Raw genomic sequence first — 17,222 nt, 5'->3', positions numbered from 1 at the left:
AAACAACTTTTTGTAGACCGCACTCTCTATTTCGAGCCTGTAAAATGCCTTTTTCCTCCGCCTTCGACCCCTGGCATATCAAAATAGCCGGGGTCACGGTTGTATTATCTATATACACGATTGGCACATCACTCAGATCCCAGTAAAAATAATCCATTCTTTTCTAAAAGGAGCGAGTTTTGCCCCTAGGGTTCTCTCAAATGTACAACTCGGCATAATTTGCCAGGGGCTCAGTATGGGAACAAAGGAGTTGCCGACAAGTCCGAACAGCTCTATAGCATACTTCAGCGTCGCGAGTTCCCTTATATGCATCAGCTCTGAATCATGTCTTGGGTCAATAGTTCGGTTGCCCGGCTCCTGTGCTTGCTATCCTTTGTTCCGCTCTATCGGCTAGGGTAGTAAAGGGAGAACTACTGCGACTGTGCTTCCGGTTCACCAATTTAAGCACCTCAGTAGAGGAAGCCGAAAACTGACTGTCATGATGCGGCGAGAGCTGGTCAACCACTCGATGACTTATCAGAATCTTTTGCAATTCCCTCCGTGTTACACGAAGGACCTCTTTCCAGTCAAATATGTAAACACATCGCATGAATAAGCCGCATACATGCCAGGGGCTATGTCGTAGACCCACCATAAAACTCATATGGCTAAGTGAAAGTGTTAACGCCCTCTAGTCTGGTTGCCTGGTTCGCCGCATTGACACCTCCTTCACGGACGACGACGTTGGGTCAAGAGTGATCAAATGCTTTTCCGAACACCCCCATACTTCATAAAAGGGGGCTGAAGCCGACGACTCAAAAACTTTCAGTTCATATACAAATGACCGCACAGGAGGAACAAAAGCCTTCAGGCAAAATCAAAATATAGACTGATTATAACAATTGTCCTTTACAACTCGTAAAAGGTTCACTCGAATATTATGCCTTTCGAACATTGCCCCTCTATCAAGCGGGAAGCATCTAAGACGTCCTCAAAGTAATGGTCTAGTGCGTGATGGTCCTTGCCCTTGGGTGGACCCTGCGCTGCAACACCGACGGCCTTCATCTTTCCCCAGATGTCTTGACTCGGGCAAAGGCCATCCGTGCACCTTCAATGCACGCCGACCGCTTCACGGTATCAATACGTGGCACCGCATCAGCAAGCCGCCGCACCAAGCCGAAGTAGCTATTCAGAATCGGCTTAGTCAGCCACAGCTGAAGTATGATGTCCTTCATGGCAGCGTCGGACAACCTATGAAGCTCGGCCCACTGGGACATTTGTTCATTCAGCAGCAGAGGGCGTTTTGATGCCCCGAACTGCGACCAGAAAAGCTTCTCCGTTGCATATCCCTCTTGCACTTGGTAAAACTGCGCTGCATCGGATGAACTCTTCGGCAGGTCCAAAAACACGTCTGGAGAACTCCACACTTGGTTAAGCTCAGCATAATTCAGATCACCAAACTTCTTCTGTAATAAAAATGGCTTATCAGCTGCAATCTTCCCAGCTTGCCGGATGTCCTCACGGGCCGCTCTAGATTCGGACCGCGCTTCTTTCGCCTCTTGCAGTGCCTTTTCAAGCTCAGCTGCTTTGGCTTTATTCTCCTCCTCTAGGAATTCACAGCGGCTCATAGCATTTTTTAGTTCGAGTGCCATTGAGGATATTTTCTCCTCATATTGGTGCCGAGGAGCTTGTTCGGCCTTTAACTCGGCCGATACCTTTTCGGCAGCCGCATTGCTAAACCGGGCCTGCTCCTTGGCCCGGGCCAGCTCCGCCCGAAGATTCTCAACGGCGGCGGCACCATCTGCAGCCATGCACATTCCAGTATGCAACTTTCAGCGTCACGCTTATATTACAAATATGTATATGTAAGGATTGCTCCGAATACATACCTTGTGACTCGTCAAGATACATGTTGATAAGCGCGATGTCAGCATCTGCCTCATCAATCTTGTGTTGCAAATTCGCAATCTCTACAGTCCGGACAGTTTCTGGGGAGGTTACACCCTGTGTTCCAATTAATCATATTACTTCCTGGGCATATCTTTTGATCCTCTGATTGCCTCCCTCGGGAAGCCAATCAGAGTCTCAGGGGTTACTATCTATACACAGGTGTATTCTTGAATAAAACACAATCAAACAGATTACGGTACAAACCTCGAAGCCTCTTAGCAGGCCCACGAAGGCCTCACTCAATCCGCTTTTCGCGGCCAGGACCTTTTCGACCACCGTGCCCATCAAGGTACGATGTTCCTCTGAGACGAACGCTTGTCCCAGCATGATCATCAATATATCCGGCGCCTCTGGGTCTCCGGAGGCTGCCGTAGGAGTACGGCCTCCCGTTGAAGGAATTCGTTTATTTGTATCCGGCTGTAGACCGGAATGTTCGGGGCCTTTATTGTTGGTCCCTGGACCCTGTGCCACCGAAGTATCACCTTCGGGTTGTGTCTTCATCATCCCTCGCACCACTTGATCGAGAGAGACCCTCCGCAACGACACCTCGTCCGCCCTGTTGGGCGAGGAGATTGGTGGAGACGTCTCGCTTTCCATCATCTCCGGGAGAAGATCCCCTGAGGAAGAGGATTGTTTAAGAATACTGCATATTGAACTGCATAAAACATATTTTCTAGACGTTATAAGAAAGGGACGGGACATGTTTAAAACACCCTTGTTCACTTACGATTTGGCCTAAGGCTTGTCCTTGTCATGGGACTGCGCGATGACGTTGTCCTCCGAGCCCGAGCCACCCGACGAAGGCATCTTGCCTCGCTTAGGAGCCTTTTCTTCCCATGGGGGAAAGAGACATTGACTTCCCCTTCATTTTTGTCTTCGGACAATGGAATCTTGATTCCTCGGGACGCGATGTCTGGTGCACCTTTGGGGTAGGGGCCATCTTTGGTCCTCTCTGCCTTGCCCTCCTTCACAGGCATCTGGTACGGTGCCAGGGCTAGCATCCTTGTTAATACAGGATTCGCTGAACCCTCGGGAAGAGGGGCCGGACACCTAATCAGCTCCGCTTTCTTTATCCAGCCTTGGAAAAGAGATAGTTTGCTCCGTAAAGTATTACAGCATACTTAAAAAGAGGGTGGGGTGTTCGGAAGTCAAATGCTTATCGGAGTATCCAGACGGTTACAGTCGAGGCCTGTGTACTCAGTAGTGTCCGGCCAACATTTTCGTTTTCCGAAGAACAACAGCCACATCCCTTTGTGCGTAATGCCGAAGAAGTGTTGGAGGGTTCGTGGTCCTGCTTGATTGAACTCCCACATACGGAGAGGCCTACGCTGGCATGGAAGGATTCGGAGAATCAACATTACTTGAATCACGCTGACCAGATCGATGTCCCTCTCGAGGAGGGTTCGGATGCGGCTTTTAAGAGTTCACACTTCAACAACGGATCCCCAATCCAGCCCCTTGTTGACCCACGATGCAAAGTCTGACGGTGGGCCAGGGCGAAACGTGGGTGCAGCTACCCATTTGGTGTTGCGGGGCTCCATAACGTAAAACCACTCTCGCTGCCATTAATTGGAAGTTTCGGCAAAAGAGCCTTTTGGCCAAGGAGTGTTTGTGAGCGGGCTGACTACAGCACCGCCGCACTCCACCTGTTCCCCGTCGACTACCTTTGGTTTCACACTGAAGGTCTTGAGCCATAAGCCGAAGTGTGGGGGATTCGGAGGAAGGCCTCACACGTAATGATGAATGCCGAGACATGGAGGAAAGACTCCGGGGCTAGATCGTGAAAATCCAGTCCATAATAGAACATTAGCCCCCGAACGAAGGGGTGAAGAGCAAGCCCTAGCCCTCGAAGGAAGTGTGAGATGAACACGACCCTCTCGCCAGATCTGGTGGTCGGGATAACCTACCCTTGAACAAGAAGCCTGTGGTGGATTTCCGCAGTCAGGTATCTGGCCGCTCGAAGCTTCGCAATATCCTCCTCTGGAATGGAGGAAACCAACCATCGGCCTTGAGGGCTGGGTTCAGACATAATGGGGAAGCACGGAGCAACGAAGTCAAAACCTTGGGTGCTAGAACTCGAGGTTCGAGAGGCTGAGGAGAAGTTTGGCGTCAAGAAGGACGGCCCTTGGTTCCTTTATAAAGGCAGCGGGGATTAAACGCCTCCTCCTGAGCCTGAAAGCATGCCTATTCCTAAGGAATCTTTCCAACGGAACGGTTGGGTTACCCGCGCTCGTATTAATGAGAATCCCGTAAAAAGGGGACACGATCTCTGCTTCGACAGAACGTGCCAATAGCAACCGCGCCTCGAAAGGTGGAACGGCGGGACAGGAAACGTTTCGAAAAACCGGGCGAGCGTGATGTCACGTTGTAAAAAGTTGTCAGCGGATTGGACTCCTGGAATATTATATTCTCTCCGCGGTTGTGTGGTGTGTGTGTGTGTGTTACAGGTCTGTACACGCCGATATATCTGAAGACTATTTTGGAGTTCAGAAGAAGGAACTCGCCTTGCAATGCCGAAGATAGGCCTACGCGCCGGATACCTTGTCATTGAAGCCAGGTTCAGGGGCTACTGAGGGAGTCCTAGACTAAGGGGTCCTCGGGCGTCCGTCCTGTTAGCCGTGGGCCGGACTGATGGGCTGTGAATATACGAAGACCAAGGACTACACCCATGTCCGGATGGGACTCTCCTTGGCGTGGAAGGCAAGCTTGGCGACTAAATAAGTTTAAATTTCAGCACGGATATCATGTCGTTCCATGTTTCCCATGTAAGAAAATACAAGGGGAACACGTTTCCCTATCGGAACCACAAGGCTTCTTTGAGAGAAGCTCCGGTTTCTAAGAGGCTTGTAATAAATCTTGGCCCAAATTGGACAATGCTTTTACCACGACCTATAAGTGCCATGACGTGACACCATGCCACCTTTGATGACTTTCTTGTGAGTTTAGGATTTACGAGGATTAAAAACCGAGATTCCAAATGATTGAGGATGAGCCAGGATGTGGGTACGGTTGTAATTCATTCTCATTCCTGGCATGGGACCTAAACATGCACCCAAGGACACATGTATAAATTTTCTAGACATTTTGGTGAAATGGAGCATGTATTTGTACTTTAGATATGAATTATGGACATTAAATGCCTAGGATACTCAATTAGTGTATAAAAAGGCGAAACAAATCCTGAATAAGTTTAAATTTCAGCACAAGGGGGACACGTTTCCCTATCGAAACCACGAGGCTTCTTTAAGAGAAGCTTCGGTTTGTAAGAGGCTTGTAATAAAACTTGTGTCAAAATGGACCAAAAAAATTCCTCGACATATATGTGCCATATCGTGACACCATGCCATGTTTCACAATTTTTGGGTGAGTTTTGGATTTATGTGGATTTAAAAACCGAGATTCTTCTCACAAAATATTTTCAAATAGCACATGGTTCACTCAAGAAAGCTGTATGCCTACCAAACCATGGTCGATGCCCCCCCCTCCCCGCTGCACGCGCGATCTGAGTCATGTGTTCTGATTGGCGAGAACCCAAACCCCACAGATCGTACGTGTGCATCGTTGGATGCTCCCAGATCGAACGACAACCCTGAGCCCTTTCGACAGCACATGCAGTACATGGGTAAGCAGTGTGTGCATGCGTCATGCTAGCTCACACTTCCTTCTCTACTAGGTTTTGTAAACAGGCTACCTTACCTCGTCACTCCTCACATCGGTTTCCTTCCTCTTCTCCCATCCACTACTGAAGGAGCTACTAACACGACACTATGATCAGAGACCCTTCGACGAAACTGTGTGCGATGCAATAATCGCGAACGGTGGTGTAAAAACCGTCAAAAAAGGTGCAAAACATTTGCGATGGAGGATGCATCAAACACGGTTCAGATTTTAGTTGTGTGTGCGATGACGGGCATACGGTTCAGTTCAATTAACCGTTTGCGATGAGGAGAAACAAAAGAAACGGGCAACCAGATGAAGGTGTGTGCGATGTATAGCATACGGTTCACTCGGCTGAACTGTTTGTGATTAGGCAACATAAAAGAAACAGTCAACAAGTTCAAGGTGTGTGACATATATGGCATGCGGTTCACTCGCATGAACTGTTTGTTTTGAGACAAGAGAACAGAAATGGTTCAATATAACAAGATGTGTGTGATACGTGGCAAACAGGTCTGTAATCAGAAATGTGTGTGAAGACCGATAATAACACAAACGGTTTATGCTAATAAGACATGTGTGTTGTGCGATGGGATTGCATACAGAACAACAACATACACACACACACACACTTATAAGGACATGGTTGCATAACCAAATTAAACATCCACTTACATAGGTGGCTACTACAACCATGGCATTTGCACACACCAAAGTAAACTATTACATGCATAACTACATAGGTGGCTACTACACACATGACATTTCCACACACCAATAAAGTAAACTATATATTACATGCATGATTAAGTAGCATAAACGATCATATGATCATCATCTACTTCTTGTGACGCTTGCTTTGCTTGTGGCTCGATCCGGGCTCGTCGATTTGGGTAACGAGGCAGTTCCTCATGTCAACGATCCGCCTGTGCATCTCGTAGCATGTGTACACGCTCTTGGCCGCGAACCTGAGGTGAGGTTTATCCAGTTGCTGCATCCAGGCCCTCTGCCAGGATACGGGACTTGTTCTCTGGGCATCCTGCTTCATCTTTTCGTAGTAGGGGTCGATGATGGCCGAGGCAAATTCGACCAGGGAGTCCTTCTTCGTGCTGCCCCACACCCTGTAGTGGTCACGGATTTCGACAAGGTTCGTGTAGGCCAAGCCGGTAACACTTAGCGCTTTTACATCGTCGATGGTTTCCACCGTGGCGAACCTGTAGTCGATGATGTTGACAAACCAGTTGAAATGATCGCAAGGCGCTGTGGCCATGCAGTAGTGGTAGATGGGTACATGATGGCGCATACACAACTAGGCGACGACAACCTTATGATCTATGCCGGGACGACCGGCGGTGTACTGGAGGTCGATGCCGACCACCTTGTACTTGTCTCAAGCAAGCAACTACTCAACGCTGTTGATGTAGTCGTCTACCACGGCCGGGTTGATGGTGTACACCACCGAGAGATCCATCTCCCTCGCGTGGGTCTCCACTCTATGCTCGTCGAACTCCATTGGAGCGCCGCTAGACATCCCCTCTCTATGTGTCATCGTGGGTGTGCTTGTTGTGTTATGGGCGTGATCGAAAGGTTGAAGAGACTAAGGTTATAATGGCCGCGGGAATTAAAGGGGAAGCCGGATGGCCAGGAATATCGGTAGGCCCTGATGGCAGTTCTAATTTGCAGCGCGTAACTCCATCGTGCCGCACGTAACTGCATCGCTTGGCAACGCGCGCGGCGCAACCTCATGCATATCCCCCCCCCCCCAACGTGATCGTGTGCATGCCCAACCGCTGGCAGAGCGCGCCCAAATTCAAACATTCCATCGGGATGCCCATGTATCTATGCTTAATTAGTGAATTTTAGTTGCAAAAATTAGATAGTGCTATTGAATTTTAGCTTCATATTTTGACAAATCACTTTGTCTCTTGGCTTAGCGCCGAAGTCTAGCTTTAATTTGCATACCGTAATCTGAACCGTTTGCGTGGAAGACATGCACAGATCCTGCGTTGAACAACTTGCATGCTTCCCGGTGAGCCTGCGCACTGGACTGCGGTTGCACGCCTCCCGTTCAGTCAACCAGTTGTCTGTACGGCACCTCCTATTGCCATTAAAACCAAGACACATGGGGTCACGTGAATGGTTAACAGAATGCATACGGTGTGAATTATACAAACGTTTGAGATATTAAAGTGGCAGCTATTTTTTCAAAATGCCTTTGTTGGCTGTTATTCGAGTGCGCCTTCTCTCAAAATGGACAGGAAAAATACCATAGCATGTCGGGTGCCATTCCATGATAGCATGCCAAGTTTCATGAATTTCAGTCGAGTTTTGGATTTACTAGAATTTAAAATCCAGGTATCTCAATGTTTTGCCGGCTATCAACAGTCCCCTGGTATTTGAAATTCATTCTCATTTCTTGCATCGGACCTAAGCATGCACCCAAGGACACAGATTTGATTTTTCAACCAATATATATGCACTGGAGCATGTGCATGTATTTCAAATTTGAATTATGCGCATAAAATGCCTAGAAAACCAGTTGATGTATAAAAATGTCCAAACGAACCCTGAAAAATTTCAAAACTTAACACAACACTCCTGTTGTTCTATGTTGGCACTAGAAAATTTTGGAAAGCAATAAGAGGCAATGGATATTGTTTCGTCCCCAAAGGTGGCACGTTCCGTACCAAAACCATCAGGCTTGTTGTGAGAAGCTCTAGTTTGTCAGAAGCTTATACCTAAACCTGCCCAAAATGGGATAAAAATTTTACCATGGCATGCCGGGTGCCACTCCATGATACCATGCCAAGTTTCATGAATTTCAGACGAGTTTTGGATTTACTAGAATTTAAAAACCAGGTATCTCAATGTTTTGCCAGCAATCAACAGTGCCTTGGTGTTTGAAAGTCATTCCCATTTCCTGCATGGGACCTAAGCATGCACTCAAGGACACATATTTGATTTTTTCAATCATTTTATATGCACGGGAGCATGTGCATGTATTTCAAATTTGAATTATGCACATCAAATGCCTAGAAAACCTAGATAATGTATAAAAATGTCCAAAACAAACTCCGAAAAATTCCAAAACTGAACACAACACTCCTGTTGTTCTATGTTGGCACTAGAAAATTTTGGAAAGCAATAAGAGGCAAGGGATATAGTTTCGTCCCCAAAGGTGGCACGTCCCGTACCGAAACCATCAGGCTTGTTGTAAGAAGCTCTGGTTTGTGAGAAGCTTATACCCAAACCTGCCCCAAATGGGACAAATGTTTTACCACGGCATGATGATGCCGCTCCATATACCATGCCAAGTTTCATGAATTTTAGACGAGTTCTGGATTTACTAGAATTTAAAAACCAGGTATCTCAACGTTTTGCCGTGGTGTTTGAAATTCATTTCCATTTCTTGCATGGGACCTAAGCATGCACCCAAGGACAAAGATTTGATTTGTCAACAAATTTATATGCACTGGAGCATGTGCATGTATTTCAAATTTGAATTGTGCACATAAAATGCCTAGGAAACCCAGTTAATGTATAAAACTGTCCAAGCGAACCCCGAAAAATTCCAAAACTTAATACAACACTCATGTTTTTCTATGTTGACACTAGAAATTTTTTGAAAGCAATAAGAGGCAACGGATATAGTTTCGTCTCCAAAGGTGGCACGTTCTGTACCGAAACCATCAGGCTTGTTGTTGGAAGCTCTGGTTTGTGAGAAGCTTATACCTAAACATGCCCCAAATGGGACAAATTTTTTACCATGGCATGTTGATGCCGCTCCACGATACCATGCCAAGTTTCATGAATTTCAGATGAGTTCTGGATTTACTAGAATTTAAAAACTAGGCATCTCAATGTTTTGCCGACAATCAACAGTCCCCTGGTGTTTGAAATTCATTCCAATTTCTTGCATGGGACCTAAGCATGCACCCAAGGACACAGATTTGATTTTTCAGCCAATTTATATGCACGGGAGCATGTGCATGTATTTTAATTTTGAATTGTGCACCTGAAATGGCTAGAAAACCAGTTTAATGTATAAAATTTCCAAACAAACCCTAAATAATTCCAATTCTTTTACGACACACATATAGTTGCATGTTCACTGCAGATAAAAGGTCTAGCAATTCAAACAACGTCCATTGCCACTGTGACCCCATTATGTAATTCAAATCAAGATGAAAAATCAAGTAAATCCCACATAATTTATTATCAACAACCGTGTGAGATGTAGTACAAAATATCCTGGAGCACCGTCGATGTGTAGTACGCCTATGGCTGACATGAGAAGGTGCGTCGGCTACAGTCCACAGCCAGCGTGTCAAGCATACTAGCTCACTCCCCAAATACTCCCGCCTCTGCATCCCTCGCAATCTCGAAAATATTACTGCCTCGTAATCTCGAAAATATCTACCGCCTGGAAGGTTTTAATGTTCGATAGCACACGATTAGTGTGTGTGGACCGTGTGCGATGTTTGTTACTCCTGCTCTGCTTTAGTCCCTTGATTGAAATTTTTAGTAGCCTCGGCATTTTACTCCCGCCTCTGCATCCCTCACGATCTCAAAAATATCTGCTCGCCCTTGATACAAATTTTTAGTAGCCCCACCTTGTTACTCCCACCTAGTAAAATTTCCAGTTGCCGCAGTATTTCCTCAAACACCACCTTGCCCCCCACCCCCTCCACACACACCACACACTCCCCAAAACATCCGCTCACACAGACACACACAACCCTCGAAACCATTGGTAGGTCGCCGCCATTGCCGGCGCTTCCATCCTCAACCTCTGCCTGTGTGCCGGGGAGCTCGAGGAGCCAATGGCCAAAAAGAGGTTTATCGCGGATTTTTCGCCCGACGCCAGTGAGGTGGCCGCCGAGGTGTCCCCATCTTCTCTCTACGGGCTCGATCTACCGTGGCCGGTCCCCCGATCCGCCCGCCACCGAAGACTTCCCCGTCCTCCCTCGGACCCGGCAGCCGACGAAGTCCTACCTCGGGGTCCGGCAGCGACGGTGGGGGATATGTGGGTCGCCGAGATTATAGATCGGGAGAACCACACCCGCCGGTGGCTCGATAGCTTCCACACGGCTGAGCTCGCGGCCATGCAGTAAGACCGCTAGCAGGTCCGCTACCACGTCGCGGCGGCTAGGCTCAATTCCCCTTCGGCATACGTCCATTCGACCTCGTTCTGCCAGAGCCAGGGGTGGTGAGCTCGGCTATGGCGCGGTAGGACTGCAAGGCATGGGAGCACCTCGAGGCCGAGGCCACCGACGAGGCCTACATGCAAGAGCTACGACGGTAGCATTCGGAGCTCGTGGAGGCGAAGCGGGCAATCTTTGCTGGCGCGGAGGGCGTCAAGCTTATCACGCTAGCCTCCGATGACGAGGTCGAAGGCGACGACGATGGCGGCGCAGAGGGCGGCGAGGTTACCGCGCTCTCCTCCGATGACGAGGTCGAAGGCGGCGGCGACGGCAGCGCGGAGGGTGTCGAGGTGGGCCCAGAGGACGAGCAGATCGACGTCGACGAGTGGAGGATTGCCTTCACCAACGACCCCGACCGCACCGGCCCGAACCCTGCTCGCGGCACACAGTACATGACGAGGAAGGATTGGCTCGACCTCTACTTCGACCGAAAGTAGTTTACCTTAGTTTAAATTTATGTTTTATGTTGTGTTATGCAAAACTATCTATGTTTATGTTTGAATGCATGCTACTTTCGGTTGAACCTGTTTTGAACTTGATCAAATTGAAGCTTACAATGGTAACTTTGGGGGGTCGACTAGAAAAGGCCAAAAATTGCTGGAGTATATATATATATATATATATATATATATATATATATATATCCACTAAGGGTTTTAGTCCTTTTAACTTTTAAAGGATCAGCTAGAGATGGCCCTAGACTTGTTTATTTCAGTTCTTCACAATGTGATACTCTATATGTGCAACTATTTGCCGTGCAGTTCAATTTCATCAATAACAGTTTAAACAATACCACTATGAATTACTATATTTGGTTGTTGTTAAGGATATTGCAGTTAACATGCCTTTTCGTTTTTTTAACAATAACTAGTGTACTTTAGACCTGCACAATACCAGTTTGAATGACTATTTGCTTGTTTTTAAATGTTATGCCTGATGCGGTTAAAACACCTTTCCACTTCCTGTTTTGCTTAACTAGTGTACTTAAGCCTGCACACTGAAGCTATCATTTGTAGATTATGTTGTCTACCATGGATATATTTGGTTGATGTTTAGCCTGTTGTGCTTAACATGCCTTTATATGTACTCATGCGGGACAATATTGAGAACAATGTTGTGTTCCATCGAGGTTAGTTTCTCGCATTGCTTATATGTACTCATCGTTCAGGATATCGGTAGCTGGTACCATATAGTCTAGGGCTGATAAGGGATTAATCGTCGAATCAGACATTTCACTGAATATATCTGTAACCCATTTATAAGTAGGTTAACTAGGGCCATATTTAATATATTTGAGGCTACATAGCAACGTGCATTGTATTGAATGACTAAATATGCAATCCCAGGCTACATAGCAACAAGGAAGAGTGTTACCTTAATGTTCTGATGATGTCTAGATATACATGTAATAAAATCTTATATAATGGGATGGAGGGAGTGTTGTACTACATCATTTTTCAACTGTTGTTTAGCTTCTAATATTAACTTGGTGCTTTTAGGTACATATATCATTGCCAAAGTTCCACACTTCGACCCTTTATGGGGAAATGTCGTGGTGGGCGCACGGCAGATGCCATGGGATGGCTATCGATCCTCAGACGCACAGTTCGGGACCCCCTACCCGAGATCGGCCAGTTTTGACACCGACAACAATGTCGTGCGCCCACTGGGACACCCCGGAGTTAGCGACGTGCGCTTATGATGTCATGGCAGTAGAGTTCTTTCAGGAAGGGGCGACTCTGAATTTCCCTAAGTGTCGTGAGTTCACGATGTTCCGCGTGCCCGGGGACATGAGTATATGCACTAGGGTTGAGGAGAAGGAGAACAAACAGGTCGAGATGCAGTTCTTCAACGCATTGGTGAGTGAGCTTGCGAGATATGACAAACTCATGGAGGTCAACAAGATGATTTTACTTCAGTGTGCAGCTAGGAAGAGTGCAGAGGAGGATCCCATAGACTGGGATGCCTTGGATCATGATGAGGAGGGTCAATAGGGCTGTCGTCGTAGGTCCACTAGGCACGACCACGAGGCTGGTCCCTCTGGCCACTAGCTTAGCGCGCGCTACCTATTTCGTATGAACTGTTTAGCTTTATGCATGTTTTATGTTTGAACTACGCATAGTTTATAGAACTGTTTAATTACAAGTATATGTTAATATCTAGATGGCCAGATAGCGCTGGTTCATACTAACTGCTTATGTTGCATTATATCTATGCATCTGTTATGTATGCTTATTTTTGTCAACTTCATGAAAGCAGTAAATGGATGCCCAATGTGAGACTTGTGGTTCAGTGAGATGCTAAAGGGGTAATAAGTTCTTCATAGATCTGCCGAATGACTTCCTCACTAGGAAGATATGTTTTAGTTCAACATGTTTTGATTGAGTTTCATATGATGTATACGGTTGTGCCCAAAATTGTCTAACTAGCTAGCTACTTCTTTCTTTCAATTCTGCTAAGGTCGTCCCGTGCGGGGCAAGACGTTACTTCTTAAAGAAGTTTAGACTTCCAGTTGATGCCACCATCACATTCCAGTACACCCTCATGAAGATGCTGACAGCCCAACAATTCAATTGTCTTGTCACCAATGAGGCAAACCACACCTACTTCGGTTGCCCTGGTTGGAAAGCCCTTGCAATTGCTTACGAGATGGAAGCTGGGGAGAGAGCCACGTTCAATCTCAACTACGATCGTGATGAGATCATGGTCTATTACAAGTTTGCTGGCAGCGATGATGGTCCACTTACTCCGGACTATGACCCTGACTTCGCCCGTCGAAAAGTCCTAGTTAGCTAGTTGGCATGCATGGAAGATCTCATGTTATTATCAATTCTATTTACTTGAACTTGTACGTTCATATGTGTGTTACTTTGCCTACTTTGTTGAACTATATCAATAAGTGCATTGTTGAGCTTAAATGTTGTCTTTGGGTCTATTTATAGTTGATTTATTGACAGTTCTTAAACTGGATATGCTGTAATTTTGGTTGAGATCGCTATTGTACAACTTTTATTTCAAATATAAAAATTAAATTACTGGAATCGCGAAACATGGAACGTCACAACTAATGACTAATACTACTGGCGTGGACCACGCGGCACGAATACTGCTGGCGTAGGTGGCAACATCAGTGCTAATTTTTAACACTAGCGTCACATTGGTGGTGCCGGGTGTCCACGCCACCAAGGCTGTTTTTGCCACGCCATAGTTAGGCTTTTCTGCACTACATGCATTGAACATAACTAACACTGAATAATGCATCATAAGTAGGATGTAACTTCGTTGCATAACTATTGACTTTACGTGCATGCATAGGGAATCACAAATCTTAACACCAATATTCTTACTAAAGCACAGTTAGACACTAGCATAACTCACATATTATCATCTTCATATCGCAAAACTATTGCAAGGAATCAAGCTTATCATATCCAATGATCTATATGAAAGTTTTTATTATATCCCTCTTGGATCATCACATTGGGACCAAATTCATATCTTGTGCACATTACCATCACTATCATCATCTCTCAAAAATACATAAGTGAAGCATGAGAGTGCAAATATTTCTTCAAAATTTAATCTAATCAACTCCCAAAATAATATAAGTAAGGCATGAGAATGTATGTATTTCTTCAAAATTTAATCAACTCTCAAAATAATAAAAGGGAAGCATGAGAGTGTATGTATTTCTTTAAAACATAACCTTCGCCATGCTCAAAAAGGTATAAGTGAAGCACTAGAGCAACTGCCTAGCTCAAAAGATTTAAGTGAAGCACACAGTGTATTCTAACAAATCATGATAAGCGTGTGGCTCTCTCAAATAAGTGTGTTTAGCAAGGATGATTGTGAGAAACTAAAAAGCAAACAAAGCAAAGACTCATATAATACACGACGCTCCAAACAAAACTCATTTAATGTGATGAATAAACATATAGCTCCAAATAAAATTACTGATAGTTGGTACAAAAGAGAGGGGATGCCTTCCAGGGCATCCCCAAGATTAGTTGCTTGGGAGTCCTTCAATATTACCTTGAGGTGCCTAGGGCATCCCCAAGCTTAGGCTCTTCGCACTCCTTATTCCTTCATGCATCGTGATCTCATCCAAAACTTCAAAACTTTAGTCACACAAAACTCAACAAATACTTCGTGTGATCCGTTAGTATAACTAGCAAACATGCCCGTGCGTTGCAATGGGTGAAAACAAAAGTCATAAACATGGGTAAGACACCTCCCCTAAAAATGTCCGTGTCCTCTTTGTCAACAATGAAAAAAATAGCGCGCTACAGAAAATAGCGTGGCCCCTGAAAATACGCTATTAGCGAGACATTGTACATTGATTTATTTAGTGAGTCAATTCTCTATATGCTATAGCGTGCTATTAACGGCGTTATAGAGCGCTATTTTTTTCAGTGATGTCAACACGGCAACTCACTCATATTTCCGTGTATGGTCTTTCCCGCCCTCACTGATGGTGGCCACAGTGTTTATCTGATCATAATGCATTCTAACATGGCCATTTCAAATTGATGAATTGGGACACCCCATGGCACCCCTATCATTGAACTATGATTATGCAAGTGAAAATTTCTAACTGAAAAAACTGATCTCAGGATAAAAACTGGAAAGGTTTATATGTATTTCTACCTCCTCGCCGCGTCCTTCTTGCCCATCACATTGGGTCATAGACCATTAACGATACTTCCAGAGATCCCCCTCATCATATCCACCAGGTTGCCCGGGCGTCCACAATCGTTATGGCTGCCACACATAGTGGATATATATTTATCTGGTCTTGGTTGGACTTTCACCCTTAGCCACAAGACATACATCATTACGAGAAAGAGAAACATTCTACCTCGACAGTTCATGCGCATTTGTAAATAAATGAATTTAAATGTGTGTGTGTGCTACATGATATAGCAATGGCAATAGAAAACAGAGGGGGGCGGGAGAGTATTGTCACCCATGAATTAAACGTGTGAACCTTTGTTAATACAGTGCTACGCCTATGCATTAATATTCTTTTTTAGTATCCTATGAATTAATATATTCAAGAGTTAGTGCTATAGAAAAAAGCAAACCTTAATTGAATGTGATTTTGCACGTGTAATTGCAAAAGGTCCTCCTCTTTGTGCCCACATATGCAAATTAGCCTAAGTAAGCATCGGTTTTATTGTAGGAAACCTATACGCATCATCGAACAAATTGATTTCATCCAATACCATTTCAGGACGAAGCCGATCTGACTGGAAATAGAAAATTTTCACTTATCGCCACTTCCATTACCTCGTTGAGATTAGAGGTTGCATTCCAAAGTCTGGAGCCAAGGTTTCACTGTCAAATAGAGGCAGCGGCACGTGTCAATCGAGGTCGATGGGCAGGTTTGGGAAGAAAACTACTCCAATCAGGACACGGCTTATTTGTGATCAATGGCACAGGTTTAGGAGAGCACCAACGGCATGGTCGCCTATCCGACTTGTATGACCTTGACTTCCCTATTCTGATTTCGACTCACCGAACTCTGATTCCTCCTCATGCGCCAGAGACGAACAGGGTCGCTGGGGAAGATGAGCGTTCGCGTTGCACATCACACGCACCTTCGTTCTACGTGTCCTCCATGGGATAACTGTATTGTACCCGCCCAAACATTATAAAAATGGATGTTATTTTGTTCAAGTAACAACAATACTAATCCACAACACCCAGCAACAAGCAACTGCGCATGTTACGGCAGGCTATGCACCTGAAGTTTGCTGGGTGCCATGCAATAACGGAGCGTGTTTTATGCAGGTTAACGGCTGTTGTTTCTATTGTATCACGATTGTGCCCCTCCGTACGTACGTGTCTTAGGCTCTTAGGTAGCTTGATTGAATCAACCAAGGCAGGATTAATCTGACTGGATTGAGCCAGCTTTGCGATTGCACTTATGGTTGCTCTCTCCAACAGCGAATCATGGAAGCTAATCAAACCAGCTCTTCATGTCATCATGGACAGACGCAATCACCAAGGGGCCAGATTATTCAGGGTTTGCACCGACGATCAACAATCTTAAAATTATATCATGTGTGCGTGCGTGCGTGCCACAGAGTGGTTCAACAGTCGTACCCGAGACCACGGCCGAGCAGGAGCGGGATTGAAGGGAACGAAAAATATATCGTGTCGGACGTTGGGGCCGAGCTCGGTCGCCGCTGCAGTGCTGCCCCCCTCAGGTCTGGCACGCCGCCCTCTGCGATATAGTGCGCTAAAGTTCCGTCCGTCTGAGCTCATGCGTGGGCGGCGAGTCAAACTCTGACCTGACCAGCCGACCCAACACACAGCCTGAGCTTGTTGTCTCCGTTGACGGCAAGCTCCGACAGCAGCGAGTTGAATTCTGAGTTGACCCACCAACCCAGCACGCAGCCAAAGCAGTCTGTGTCCTCTCTTTCTCAT

The sequence above is a fragment of the Triticum urartu genome, chromosome 7 (assembly GCF_003073215.2).
Source record: "Triticum urartu cultivar G1812 chromosome 7, Tu2.1, whole genome shotgun sequence".
NCBI lineage: Eukaryota > Viridiplantae > Streptophyta > Magnoliopsida > Poales > Poaceae > Triticum > Triticum urartu.
Note: the sequence above shows the minus strand (reverse complement) of the source record.